This window comes from Conger conger, chromosome 16, assembly GCF_963514075.1.
Source record: "Conger conger chromosome 16, fConCon1.1, whole genome shotgun sequence".
NCBI lineage: Eukaryota > Metazoa > Chordata > Actinopteri > Anguilliformes > Congridae > Conger > Conger conger.
In genome coordinates, this window is record NC_083775.1 from 26191188 (window position 1) to 26207160 (window position 15973).

The following is a 15973-nucleotide window of genomic DNA, read 5'->3' on the forward strand; positions in this document are numbered from 1 at the left end:
AGATAACAAACAAAACGGACGAAATGAGCATAGATTCCACTACTTATTACCTCCCTTTGGCAAGTGTTTCAGTGTGTTACTTTCATTAAGCAGCCACAATAAATGTACACTGTGACTACAGCAGTAGGAACACTGTAACTATAGTGTGTACGCATTGTACATAAACATTTAAATGCCACTCTGGTATACCACCCTGCACCCTTGATGATTCCTAAGAAGGTTTGGATAGTGATTGGATGGGAAGTGGGCCAGTAGGGGGCGCTCTTCCCTCTGTAAAATGAAATGCCAGGACAGTGGTGGGGACACTGTGCTGTAGGACATCCTTCAGACGACACAAAAGTAGGGACGTTGACTTCGGTGTCTTATTCCCACAAAAACCTGGTCTCTCCACAATCCCTCTGTTAATTCTTGCCCACTTCCATTGCCCAGCTCCTTGCTGCAAAAGATAATTGAATTGAATCACGCTCCTTACAAAGACTTGTATGTCTGCATTTGCATGTTGAACTTTGAATGTTTACAAAGCTGTGCTGAGGAAAGAAGAATTAATTGGCTAGCAAGCACTTTTAATTGCTGCAATTACATTTTGTGGGTTGAAAACACCAATTGAAACACAGCCGCAAGCTAGTCTTACAGTTTAAACTGCTATAAAATGTAGTAGTTATCCTGTACTACAGTATCTGCTTATAAATATAATTGTGATGTAATTATAAGTAATAAAGACATTTAAGGTATAATTGCTTCTAAAAATAGAAATAAGTGTGAAAACCTTTTTATTATTATTATTAAATGACTATCTTCCATTCGTCTTAGTATACGGGATGATAGTCTTTCAGCACAAAATTCCCAAGATGACAGGACTCACAGTATCTCACAGTTACCATTATCTCAGTAATATCTGTACAGCATATGAGCACCTCCATTATATTACTGCTCTAGTCCCTAAAGACTTTTAGCAGACGGCAAAGCCTTTAAGTTTCCTCCCATATTTTTATTAGTACTGCCTGCGACTAATGGATAGTCAACGTTGTTGGTGCCAGACAGGGTGGTTTGAATATCTCAGAAACTGCTCTCCTGGGATTTCCACATACAATCTCTAGAGTTTGCAGAGAATGGTGCGAAAAACAAAAAACATCAAGTGAGCAGAAGTTCTGCGGGCAAAAATGCCTTTGATGAGAGAGGTCAGAGGAGAAGTGGCTTAATGAGTCTAAAAAATAAATCTAATAAATACCCAAGTACTTTATACCTTTATACCTGCTCACTGAGTGTAGATTTAGAAACTTGATATGCAATTACTTTCATAGATTTGAAAATAAAGTACATATTTTGAATTTAAGATGGTGGTCCCTGGGATGCCTTTGAGCCTGTGTGGGGATCTCTGGATCAGAAAAGATTAAAAACCCCTGCTAGAGGAAATGAAAGTAGAGATTCAATACATGATTGGTGTTTTGATTTCAAGATGAAAGTTACTAGTTCTGAACAGCCTGCTTTCCTGAAGGTTTCATAAGTCCATGGTATTCTCTTCACCCATCACCTTCTGCATCTACTTCAAACCGTCTGTTTCAATGTCTCTGCCTAGTTTAATATTCCCTAAGCTTCAGCATTGCGTGCCAGAGATATGGTACGCCTCTTCTCTCTCCACAACTGATCCGTCAGGAGCAAGCGCTTTTTCTGTTATACATATTATTTTAATACGGATTTCACTTGTACATATTTCATTACAGTGTCAAGCGGTATTTGAGGGATTCATATGTTCTTCACATGCCGGGAAGGATTATCAGCGAGGTGCTGAAATTGATGCGCTGAATTAAATAGCATTACGGTGGTCCTTTCAAAAGGATTTCATCTCATATTGACGAGAAAATTAAATCAGGTTCCTGGACTGTACGTGAAACTGAAATATGTCTCTGGATGTCACATGTGTAATTGTTCAACCTATTCAAACCCAGGTATTCAAATACTCAAATACTTCAAATCTGGATTCAAATCTGGTTCATTATCAGAAATCATACACTGGTGGCCAATGATTCATGGATAAATCAATTTACTGAAAATGTTTGTGAACACTGTATTGCTCATGCAAATCTACCACAGCACCTGACAGGTAATTATTGTAAGACTGTGGAAGACTCCATACTTCCCCTTTCAAGTATCGGCGTGATTTAAAGAGTTGTCATTATTGAAGCAGGCCACAGTAGTTTATCACAAGAACTCCTGAACCATTGTTTCCCAGTCAGACCTGGGTCAAATTTGTAATTGCTTTGGATACAAATATTTTTCTGTGCTTGATTGATCTTGCCTGGTACAATTGAGCCAACCGAGAGGACCAGATTGTTGGGATTGCACTTTTTACTATTTCAGAGATTCGAATACACCCGACAAGCTCAGTAAAGCATAGAAAAGTATTTGAATCCAAAACAATACATATTTGACCAAGGTTTGATTTAAGAAATTGCATATGGATTGTTCTTAATCGTGACAATTTCTTTGTTGACGAGATTCTGGGCCATGTTGCGTCCATAGCAACTGGTAGCGACCTGTTAATTTTAGTGGTCAAACACAGGGTTCACTGCTGCATCAACCCTCTGTGTGCCCTCTGTAGGACTGGGTTACACCAGCTTAAGTCAAACATAGCCTAGTTATAACTCAAGTTCCTGCTAGTACCCTGATTTACGCATTACTAGCATAAAAAGGGTGACAACACGGAAATAGGCTACACCGTAATTAACAACTTGGACTTCAAACTTGGTAATACTGCCTCTTGGGATTTCTCAGCTCACTGGCTCATGCTAGCTTGAATACGAGGACAAACTTATCAGTGACAAAGTGATCCGAACAATATCACTTAACATATAAATTCAATGTTTTCCTTGTGTAAGATCTTGCCTACTTATATTGCAAATCCACTTTGCTCTTCTTTCTGTAGAGAACCTGCGTTTCTTCTCCCTGATGCTGGGTAATCATTTAAAAACAATCTTTTTTGGCAGAAAAACACATGCAGTTGTATGGACAGGTTGTCCTCCGGCATAGCGAATGAGTGAAGGTCACATGATTTGTGACATCTATCCAGAATGATCCATAGCCAGCATTTGGGGAAAGCATTATTTGTTTACCTGTTACACTTTGTCTTTCTGCTACTTGGCATTGTGATATTTTCTGATTACCCACCTGGCAAAACCAAACACGTCATGTTTTTTTTGTTCCCCATGAAGTAACAGCAGACTGACAGAGGCTTTCATCACATTTTGAGATCATGAAAGCACTGCCACTTGGGTCCCCCTCCTTGATTTCATTTGTTCTCTGTGCTGTCTCTCCATCTACTTGTGTTCCCACAGCCGCTACGTCATTATCCATTTATAACACATCTTAGATGGATACAGAAAACACAGGAGGGCTCTCAATGAAAAGGGAAGACTCGCTTTAGCGTTAGCCAAGCCACCGCAGTGATTAGCGGCCCTCCTTTGTGTCCCGCTCCCTTTGAAGTAGCGCAAAATAGAGAGAGAAGAGGACATTTGTGACTTTGGGCAAACAATAGAATCGCCAAGTTCCTGTTGAGAAAGTTTCAGATCTGCTCATTATCGCGGGGGAAGCGTCATTAACGACCTCTTCAGTTCCCTTTTTCTGAGGGCTGTCGTGTTCCCTCTCGAGTACAAAAGGGCTCGGGTGGACAGCAGTGCAGCAGGAGACATTGTGCATATTCTTTGGCGCTGATTAGCGTGGTTGTTCAACGGTCTTTAGAATCGGTCCTGGAAAGAAGGTGAGGTTGGTTGGAAGGCCTGGCGTGTGGCTGGAAGGCCACCTACTGTGAGTTAGCTTTAGCATCACCATTTTCACTTTCATCCTACTGTTGTACTAAACACAACATAAATGTATAACAAGCCACAAAGTACCTCTTAAAATCCAATGCAAAGCTCCTGTAGTCATAAAGACCTTGTTTGATGGCCAAGCTTCTGTTCTAGGTTTTTTCCACAGCGTGTGAGCAAAGCTACAGTCAGACAGTGAACAAGGCCACAGAAATGAAATGTTTAGTCTGCCTATTCATTACATTACTTTTTCAACACATCAACTTTATCAAAAACAGCACAGGGAAGAAGCTGGTACTTGCTAATTTATCGACTTGAATCTCCCTGACAGGAAAAATAAATAAATAAATTGGTGGTACCTTGATTAAAAAGCCATAAAAATAAGAAGTACTTGAAACGAGAGAATAGAATATTTGCTCATAGAAAAAGGCTCCCAGTAGATATGTCTGTCATTTTATTCATGCGCATCAAATGGTTGAAACAACAGGCACACACTGTAGCGCAGCCCTTGCATCAACATACAAAGAAGCAAGCTATTTCTGTTCAAATACGCATCCGCACCAGTCTGCTCAATTCACTGGTGAAACCAGACAGCAGAGTCAGCCAATCAGACTGAAAACCCGCCTCCAAACCCCAGTGCTAACGAACAGACAACTCTTGCTCTTCAGTTACCCTCATTATGCTTAAAGGTTAGAGTCTTGCATACCTGCATCAAATATATAATTGTTTTTGATTCAAATACTTTTTCCTCTGTTTGGCTGATCTTGCCTGGCCACCAAGAGGACCAGAAAGTGGTGGTCGTCTTATACACTAGACAAGCTCAGTAAAGCGTAGAAAAGTATTTAAATCCAACACAATTATGTATTTGACCCAGGTCTAGCGTCTTGTGAAACAGACGCATCCATCGGGCAGGGCTGACAGAGCCGGTTGCCTTCCAGAGCCAGATTTTTGAAGAACCGATATCATTTGTTTTTCCATCCTCTCAGAATTGACTGGGCAAAGCCTCATTTGAGCCGTCCAACACCACTTTTCACTCCATTACATTGTTATTTGGTTTTTTGCTTTTCCAGGAGATTAGCCCTGAAACAACAGAATTGAAAAAGCATTTAAATTTTAAATGGTCCCACGTGATGGCTTTTTGATGTCCGCTAATGCCCCCCTCCCCACCCCCAGCTTGGAAGACTTTCCACCCTCTCTCGAAGGTGCCACGATGCAGCTGCAGGCATTCCACTGCCAAGGACTCTCTCGTTCCAGTGCCCGTTCAGCACTATAAAATGGGTTATTGAGGAGCTAAATGGCGTCATTATGATGAATAATTAAAAGATGGAGCCCCAAAACTCCAAACTTCTCCTCTCTCTCTGTATTTCCTCCCACAGTTCGAGGTTTTCACATGCTTTCTCTGGGCAGCAGCTGCCTAAGGCCCTTTAACTATCACCTCTTTCACTGAAATGCAAATCCAGCCTTCGCCGGGCTAATTAAACGACATTATCTGCAGTCCCCTCCTTCATTAAAATTCTTCCGGGCATTCTCCGTTTCTGTGGGAAGCAAAACTGGATTCAGGATGGCCTTTGTCATATTTCGCCCCGCGGATTTTGTGACGAGGCCCGCGCGCAACGCGGCATCGTGACCGCGAATATCAATCGATCGATTGATTGCTCGCGCTCTACCTGAAATGGCTGCTCTAGCAGAACTACAGAGTGCATATAAAAGCAGTGTGAAAGGCAGATCTTAAAAGTATTTTTAAAGGCGCACAGTGAAATGAAATAGGAAGAAGACAACAGGTAATCTGAACTGACTACATTCTGCTACCTTTCAAACAAAAATATTCCCCATATTATTTTGATATTTTGATAAAAAATATCTTCTTGAGATAAGTAGCTCAGATAAGCTAATCACTACTTTTGGAAGGGATAATCCTTTTAAAACAACTAAGCCTGCACAGCTCAACATTAGAATTTCAAAGTTGACCCAACATATGCAGTCAGCAAGCATTACAAACTTGCATGCTAATATTCAGTAACCAACATAATCCCACAACCAAAGCTAGGATAGCAAGAATGGAAAACCGCCCATTTCCGAAATCAAATTCTATGATTCCTATGAGTTGAATTAAAAAAATAAAATATGCGTTTTATACATCTGCTATTGCAATACATGGATTGGAATATAAACACAGTAAGTGCAAAAAAGGTTAAATTACTATGTGATCATAGCAATATTGTCAGAAAAGAGAAAAAGACCTAGGGACTAGTGTCTAGAAATGCAGTATCTAGTCTATGTAATATACACTATGACAGTCAGAGCCAGTTCTAGACATGGATGACTAGAGTGTCCTCCCGTCCAGGGACAGAAGGCACCCATCTCACTTCCATACTTGTAAAATGCTTTTGGAAGGTTATCTGCATTATGTTTTCTTTTTCATTACTAATTTAAAACAATCAGGCGATATTGCCAGTGGGTTTGTAAGAGATATACCCGCAGCATTTTTTCCCCTCGGCTTTGACAGATCTTCTTTTTCTAGGATAATTAGTTCTAAGGACGTGTGTCATCATAACATTACCACCCAGCCAAATGGAACCTAACTGGAATGTTTCCCAATGTTCCAGAAATGTTTCCTGCTAGCCGGGAATGTCACGTTCTCTTCGGGATACAGATAGAGTTTGGCATACACACACACAGGGAGGCCATCAGGAATCCTTGTTACCTTAATTAGCAGGACCTGTCGGCCGATCTGAAACAGAGCTTTGCAGGGCTGCAGGAAGCAGATATTAATTAGCTGGTTCGGTTAACTGGAGTTTATGGAGTTGAATTCACATCCAATTAGTCCTGTGAGAAAGTAATTATGGTAATGCAACCCAGAGAGAGAGGAATGCAGCAGCCTGTCCACGTTTCTCAGACACAGGCGAGACTGACCCCGTATCATACAAATCTTCAGACCAAGTTCACCATGAGATCTCTCAATGCTTTAGGGGAAAATAATTCACAGCACTTGAAATTCCATCTTGGCGTACTTGGTAAATAGTACAATGAATATAATCAAAAATGCATTTAATGGCTGTCAAGGATTCATAAGAGGGAGTTACAGCTCGACTGAAGTTGCTGGTAGTGCAGTTCCCAGACTGACCAGAGGCTGCTCAGTGTTGCAGGGAATATCGTACCAACCAAAACAAATTGAGAATTACCGCTGTTATCTGGACGGTTTATTCCAAAGATTAATTTATATGCTTCAGTCAACTTACTTCTTTTGTAACCTTGAGACACAATCAATTGTTACCTGTGTGATGCTCTGTGTCATTTCATTTTCATTTCATGTTTTTGTAAAGCCACAACGAAAGTAAGTAATTTGAGAATAAAGAACAAACCAGGCACAACTATGACTCTCTGAATAGAATCCGGCATCAAGCATGCTTGAAACTGAACCCATATTAAGTCAGACATGCAATTAGAATTGATGCCTGGTTGTTTATAGCACTGAAATAAAAGCGGTATTATTGCCAGAAAATAAATGGAAGATGATTCCTGAAAACAATTTCGTAGTTCCATTTTTGTCAGAAATGATTGTGGCTTTTAAAATTGCAAGATGTTAAAAAGTATGTGACTGAAAACAAAATCTTTGCATTCAGTTCATTGTTAGAAGCTAACTACTGTTTATTCTTTATTTTCTTCATTTGTCTAGGGAACACAGAGGAAAACAATGAAAATGGAACACGCGCCACTGGCAAAAAAGCAAAGATATACATTTCTGTTGGAGACTTTAATCTGAACAGCAGAGGTAAGCCATATTAATTTTCTCACACTGTGTATAGAGTTTTCCCACTATCCTATTACTGACAGAGTACAATCTCTCTATTAGGATCTAGGAGGCCCTACTAGTAATTGAACCAATTTATATGTCTGCACTTTGTGTATTACCAGTTAACACAAACACTGGCGATGAGTTTAGAGCATAAAGTCCACTCCTTTGAAAATGTATTATTTTATCATTTTGTATTCCTGAACGAAAGAATGCTGGACCTGGTTGAGTGAGAAGAAAAGTTTCAGACAATTTTGATAAATTAATTCACACACTGTATTTGATGCAGTACGCACACAGCTCATGCTTTGCCAGTCATTTCAATTAAATGTGTGTTCAATTGAAGTTCAGTTCAAGTCCTGTCACTTGTTGAAATACTTATTCATTATAAGAGAGACATTGGTGGAAAAATCTTATTTTTGCATGCATTCTTCAGTCGACACATTTCATCTCCCTCTGTACCCATGGGCAAACATAAAATTATATTACCTGTCCAATACCATTCTATGTTTTCATTTATATTTCCATTCCCGCAGCAATAATTCATGTGAAATATGCTTATTTTGGCCCGGTGTTTATAGTTCTTATTCAGAATATAGTCAAGGCCCAAAAATCTATCCGTCATCCTTGGAGAATTTACAATAGCCATTCGGCTTCAGACCGAAACGTCAAAGCAGTTTTCCAAATGATGTATCCATGGCAACCGCTGTGATGTCACCAGACAGCATGCTCATCTGTTTCAGTTTTGACGAGCAGAATCAGCGACTCCTTTGCTGTATATTTGTCATTTGTGTCAAGTACTTGACAGGACTGGGTCATTTGATCATTTAGGTTTGCGAGCGCAAGCAACATCAAACCCCTCACTTCGCGTTAGTACAGAATGTCCTTTATGTGGCTTAAATGACTTCAATACCAGGCTTTACAAAAATAAAAAATAAATAAAAATGACATCCAATGTCCATTGATGTGCAAATCCCTCATCCGTCTGTTTCCATACCCTTTTGTAGGGGTGATGATTGACAAGCGCACATTTTCTTTTCCATGTTATTTCTTATTTAACCTTTATTTTAGACCAGGCACATCAACTGAAATCTGTGCAATGATGTGCCAGGGGATCAACATGACTATGCAATGCAAGGGATTAGGTAGGGAAGTGTTAGGTGGCCATACAGTATAGCCTATATAGAGTCTATATAGAGCCAGTTGTGATTTTGGCCAAGGTTCATTTGTGCCTGGGGGTAAAAATCGATACAGCATAGAATTGCGATACTTTCTTCTGTGATACAGTATCAATACAGTGATGCTAAGGATCCATATTCTGTATATACACATTTAATAATTTTTATAATTATATTTTTTATGATTTTGGTGCTCACAGGTAATGAGCCATCTGTATTACCAGCCTGTATAATCATTAATAGTGCTGTTCCCCTCGCAGCACATAAGGGTCAGACTAACATCTGGACGTAAGGCTGAGAGCTGGTCTGAACTGGTCAACCGGCTAAACCATGTTGAGCTGAGAACTGGTCTGAACTGGTCAACCGGCTAAACCATGTCGAGCTGAGAGCTGGTCTGAACTGGTCAACCGGCTAAACCATGTTGAGCAGAGGGCTGGTCTGAACTGGTCAACCAGCTAACCCATGTTGAGCTGAGAGCTTGGCTGAACTGGTCAACCGGCTAAACCATGTTGAGCTGAGAACTGGTCTGAACTGGTCAACCAGCTAAACCATGTTGAACTGAAAAGTGGTCAGCCAGCTATCAGTGGCTTCAAAACCTAGTCTGAGTTTTTTTTTTTTTTAGCAAGGATGTGATGAGCTGAGAGCCAATATAGCCTAACAACAACATAGCACAACATCTGTTCATTTGCAAAAGTAACAGTTTTAAGTTAAATTAATTGCAAGGCGTTTCATTATGGGGTGTATGGTTTTGGTGTATTTTTCCCCTGCAGTGGGAAACAAATGAATAAAAATTGCAATATCACAAAAAAAACACAAAGAATCACAATAGTATCATATCACAAGGTCACTGGTGATTCATTACACTACATTACAATAATGGCATTTGGCAGAGGCTCTTATCCAGAGCGACATGCAGTTGATTAGACTGAGCAGGAGACAATCCTCCCCAGGTACATGACTGGGACCCACAAGGTCAGTGGTTCAATCCCCGGTGTAGCCACAATAAGATCCGCACAGCCGTGGGGCCCTTGAGCAAGGCCCTTAACCCTGCATTGCTCCAGGGGAGGATTGTCTCCTGCTTAGTCTAAATCAACTATACGTCGCTCTGGATAAGAGCGTCTGCCAAATGCCATTAATGTAATGTATCCAGCTTGAGGTATTATCTCCTTGTTGTGCCAAGATACTCAATCTTGAGATTTATAAATAGGGCTGCTGAGTAAAATAAATGTAAATGCAAGACTTTTCTCAATACGAGCCCTACTGTCTCGTTCATGTTGGAGGAGTGTTTTGTTTCTTTTTGAACTGGGTCGAGACACCAGGGGTAAGTTGGATTGAAATAGGCTAGCTTTCCTCATGGTTAATGCTACATTAGCTCATCCCATTGACTTGCCAGAGGCCCACAGATTACCCAGTCCTCTCTCTCAAAAGGTGCTATCTACTGTATCTTTTGAAGTGTACTGTGGCGATTCTGGTTTTAAATGGTAAATGGTTGGCATTTATATAGCGCCTTTATCCAAAGTGCTGTACAATTGATGCTTCTCATTCCCCCATTCATATACACACTCACGCACCAACGGCAATTGGCTGCCATGCAAGGCACCAACCAGCTTGTCAGGAGCATTTGGGGGTTAGGTGTCTTGCTCAGGGACACTTCGACACACCAGGCTTACAAGAGTGCACCTGAGGGGTGAATACACTTCCGGAGCAGAGCTCCTGGTTTGTGGGCTTGAGTCGACTCGGTTGTTTTGACGGACTTCGTCATCGACAGTACAAAGATGAACAAAGCCCAGGGGGGTGAAGGTGTGAGAATGATGAGAATGAGGGCGGCCTGTAGCTTGGTGGTTAAGGTGCATGACTGGGACCCGCAAGGTCGGCGGTTCGTCAGGATTGTCTCCTGCTTAATCTAATCAACTGTACATCGCTCTGGATAAGAGCATCTGCCAAATGCCATTAATATAATGTTAATGTAATGATGAAATAAGGCAGCTAGCTAGCCTTACCCACATCCACATGAATATGTGATATTGGCCAGCGTGTGAAATGAGTGCATGAGGCACGGTTCTTTTCAGCTGAATTAGGTCCAGTATAAGTGAGAGACAAAGTTTTGTTTACGTGCTGCGGACCCGTCTTCAGAGGACGCAGGCTGCACTGAGCTATATGGTATTCCACAGCAGTAGCTGTGCGAAAACACCTCCCTCCCCTCTCAGTGACCTCCACCTGCAAATGGAATACAAAATAAAGAAAGGGCCAGTGAAATGGATTGAACAGAAATGTGAAAACTTTCATGCAGAGATCATATTTTGTTTCTGAGATATATAGAGTATAGAGTGTATATTTATTTACTCACATAAAGACGCACGCACACACACATACAGTGTTGCAGGGTTAGAAATTTGACCTTGTGACTCCAAGGTTGCATAATGTCTGCTAAATGCCATGACTGCAATATATTAGCAGGCAGTATCAGTTTCTCAGTGGTAGATGCATTGTTTTTAACTGTAAAAGCAGAATACTAATTTTCAATATGTATTTTTAAGACCTGTGAGACAATGTGTGAAAACTGTCTAGTTACACTCTACATACTGTTGTAGGTGGGTGCAATTGCAAAGGCATTACAGAAAAAAAATACTTTTTTTGTCTCACATGGAATTGTAACTGAAACAAATGGCCAAGCCATTCCATTCTGTGTAAGGTAGTTGTCCATTTATCCACTTCAGTGTTCAGGCAATTCAGGTAAAGTGTGCGGTGCTGACAGGGATTCACACCCGTAGTCCACATATCACAAGTTAGCGTTCGCTAGCATACGAGAGCATACGGCGTTGCTGTCTCCAGCCCCTTTGTACAGGCTCTTTTCTCTCCGCGCACGATGTCCCGCAGGCTAACCGCCATCACTCAAAGCCTGGAGCAGGGCATGCGACAGCTCTGGACATGTCCGACGCGGCGGCCTTGCGTTCCCATTTTCCGCTTTGTGCGTTTGTCATTTGTCAGAGCGCGTTCATTTGTCACAGGGAAGAAGGAGACGCAAACAGCCGCGGATATGACAGGACGGACAATAAGGCTTGAGGTTGTGTAATGAGCCGGCATCATTGGCTCGAATACTGAATTTGTCAATTTTATTTGTGACCAACAGCCATCCCTGCTGTAAAGTTCAGCAATGTCAGGTTGAGCAGGTTGAGCTGGTCAAGCTGGTTATAAGCTGGTCAACCAGCATGGCCAAGCTGGTCATAAAGCTGGCCAACCAGCTATTCCTGGTAGTTTATCTGAGCTGGTAGCTGTTTCAAGAAATAGTTTGAGATGGTCAAACCATGTCAAGCTGGGAGCTGGTCTGAAATGTTCAACTGTTCATCAGGGATCCCACTATTTGTCTTCTGAGGTCAAGCAGCTTAAGTGAAGTGGGTCTGGGGGTGGTTTTCTTGACAATGAAGCCATGTCCTAGTTCAGTCTTTACACAACACAGTTAAGGTCGCTGTAGCCATTTGTTCCCCTGGTAGTCTGGCAACTAAATCCGTTCCATTTCCCACCCTCCTCTTTTCACCAAGGCTCATATTCATATTGTTTTTTGAGTATGAGCACTGATCATTCTTTACTTTTAGTATATAATGGAAATGGCTAGACAATATTGACCAGGGAAATTGATCCTAGCTCATTGCTTCTACACCCCCAGGCCATTTCCCTGATAGAGAAATTAGATAATGGTTGACCTCGGAGGAATAAGCAAAGACAGAAGCATGTCAGCACTTGTTTGTCACGGTCACCGGCAAATTCTATTCCGGAACCTTCCGTCCGAATGGGCGAAAGCTCTCAGCCAGAATGTGTGCGGCCCCACATTAAGAAACCAGTCCACCGCACTTCCTAAATGAAACAATGTTCTCGTTTGAGAGGAGGCGCAGCAAGTCTCCCGAAACCATTAGTCCACTTTGGCCTCTTTATCTGTGCAGCAATGGAGGAGAAGTGCCGCACTCTGCTTCAGCTTAAAGCCGCTATTAGCATACAGTGCCCCTGCATGCAGAGAGGAGGGAAGATAAGAGGTGAAAGAAGAAGAAGAAGAAAAAGAAAATAAAAAGTCCTGAAACCAATTCAATGCATTTGGAGCTCATGTGTTCTCCACCCCCTTTACTTTCCTAAGGCCCGCCAATTGATCTGACATTTGAGTTGCAAAAACCATATTCTTCTACACTGAACTGTCCACTACAAGGAACAATTAATAAAAATGAAATAAATTATATTTAAAAAATATTTTCACTGCAGCATGTTTTGTCATTCAAGACACAATTTTGTAAAAGAATAAAATAAAATAGTCCTGCAGGATTCATGAGTGAATGTTCAGTTCATCGGCCGTCGGGTCGAGTGTTCTGGTACGGAAAGTGGAGGTTCATGTTTTGCCTGGAAACTTGCCAAGGTGCGTTGGACATGTTGTTTATCACTGCGCTGCCATTTCGCTGTGGGGTCACTGCAGTGTGTGACCATTGTGGGGATTATTTCTAATTTTAACTTGCTTAGTTGCTTTCCCATATCAAGTTTGTCATTCGACAGCCAGCAAAGTGCTGCATAATGCTAAAAGAACAACACCTTTACCCTTTCAGACCTGGGTCAAATACGTAATTGTTTTGTATTCAAACACTTTTCTATGCTTTTACTGAGCTCCTTTTGCATGTTGATGACTATGAAATACTCTCAAAAAGCACAAACCCCGCCTTCTGTTCCTCTTGGTTGGCTCAATTGCACCAGACTAAATAATGGAGCACAGAAAGGTATTTGAATCTGAAATAATTACGTATTTGACCCAGGTATGCACCGCAATGCCTACTTCATGCATATCCTCACCGCAATCCTACAGGGGTCAGCGCAGTTGTCTGTGGCAGTGGGGGTTACGAGAAACACGTGACGGTGAAGATTTAACGACCGGGAGCTTTTTGTTTTTAGTGCCCCTCATAAGTAAATGAATTGCCCTGGGCTGTGATCCTAGTTCTTTCCTGCGGAAAAGCAGTCCTTTCCATACCGCTCACAAAGCACTCGCACGCGCAACAAAGGCAGTCGGCAGGGCCCGCTGTTCGATTAACCAAATTGACTCCTCTTAATTTGATTTGATTTGATTGAAGCGGACCCCGCTCACGTCTCGTGGAAAGTTACGGCCCGCGTTAAATTCAGAGCACCTACGTCACGTCCACGACAGCTGGGGCCGCACCGAACCAGTCCTTGAGGCCCGGGTCCGTCTTGCGCTCATTCCAACGGAGCCCTTAATGAATTGAATCGCGAAGCTTTTCGAACGGTTTAGCGCCAGCCCCTGTCCTGTGGTTCTCGGAACGCCCAGGTCCATAAAGAGGCCCGGGTTGCGTCGAGCAACCTTGCGGAAAAACCTACGGCCGGTGGCGGGCGAGCCTCCGGCCCTTTCGGCGAGGACTATAGATGAGTGGGCGTAATGTTCTGCTCCTTCTGCTTTGTTCAACGAGCGTTATTAATGGCGGTGGGGCCGGAATATAGCAGCGCTGACGGTTTAAGCGAAGCGCGAGGCCGTTTAGCCGCCACTTCGTTAATTGCGTTTCCTTCCCCCGCGACCTTGCGGCAAGACGGATGGAGCTTGTTGTGGGCGTCACAGGGGAACGCACGTCTATTTGTCAAAAGGGTTAATGGGTTTGGTTCAAACTGCGTAATTGATCGAGGGGAACCTTCGAGGCCCGTAACGGCGACCATCGGGGAAGGTGTTGCGCGTCGCACAGCCGGTTATCCCTGGGATCGCAACCGGATTACAGATGCGTATTTACAGGGACGGCTGTTGTATTTGTCGAACGCCGGCTCTATCTCAGGCTTTTCCTGCAGAGTAAATAAATCGTGGAGGTGAGGCGATGGCTCAATGCCCAGTTGGGTAGGGGGAGGGGGGGTCTTCCCGCAGGCCACAAGGGTCTCCATGTTGGTTTTCCGCCTCGTCTCATCCTCTTTGCGTCACCAAGGTTTCAAACGCAGAGCGATGGCAGCAAGACAATCACACGGCTGTAGTCAAGGAGATGCTTCCGAGTGTACAAGTGCGTTAAAAAATTAAGAGTTTGTCCATCGCCTGCTTCTCGCTGTTTCGCTCGGATTCTCCTGAATTACTGCGCAGCAAATCTGCTTGACTGCTGGGCTGGAAAACAGCTACTGGGAGAATCAACACTAAACATGGCTGAATTGTGTTCTGTTTTTCCAGATGATTCTAGAAGTATTAAGGGTTATGCTGATTGTTCTGAGTGAGCTTCTAATTGCTTTCTGTAGGCATCATGATCTGTCAATCATCTTTCTCCAAATGGCATACAAATTACATACAAGGATGATTATTCCTATTTTGTGAGTGTGTCAGAAAAAACTGGACCTCAGCACTGGTATTGTGCCATTATATGGAACACAGATAATTACCTAATCCTACAGTGCAGTCTGTAAGTCTTTAGAGAGAAATGCAATTTTTGCTTTTCTGGCTCAGTACTCTAGCACATTGGATTTGAAATGGAACAATGAATAATGAGATTAACCTGCAGATTGACAGCTTTTATTTGGTATTTACATCCATATTGGGTGAACAATGCCTGAATTACAGCTCTTTTATTTCATAGTTCCCCCATTGGCAAAAGTACCTCAGATGTGTGTGCAGAGCCAAAACAACAAAAATGACGTCACTGTCCAAATACTTATGGACCACGCTGTACCCGAGAGAAAGGGACGCCTGTTCCTATAGCAAATCACCATCCTGTCAATATTTTTACTTGTCACCAGGCTTTTCATTAGTATTTATTAGTGTTTCCGCATTCATTTAAATCTAAACTTAATTGTGCAGGTACTAAATGTGTGCTATGAGATAAAGGAAAGAAACAAAGTTCCCATTTTTGACCTTAGGCTCTTTTTAAAATCCACAGCAATTATCCATCTGTGATATGACTTGCACACTTGCCGAGTGTTAAGGATGTAATATTGTACACATACGCCCTGTGTATTTAAAGGTGTAGAGATTAACCTGAAACAGTGCCACACAACTAGGCAAAGAGGATCAGAGTCTGTTTTCCCCTTATACAATTTACAGATTCCAGTTGGCTGTTCATTAGAATGCAGCGCACTTGGGATTAAATCCCTGGAGCTGTGCGCAGTGCATGTCTGAGTATTTCCGAGCAGGCAGAACTAAGAATATAAGTCCAAAGAAGCCCTAGGGCCAAATTTAGACCACGCCATAATCTCTTCTA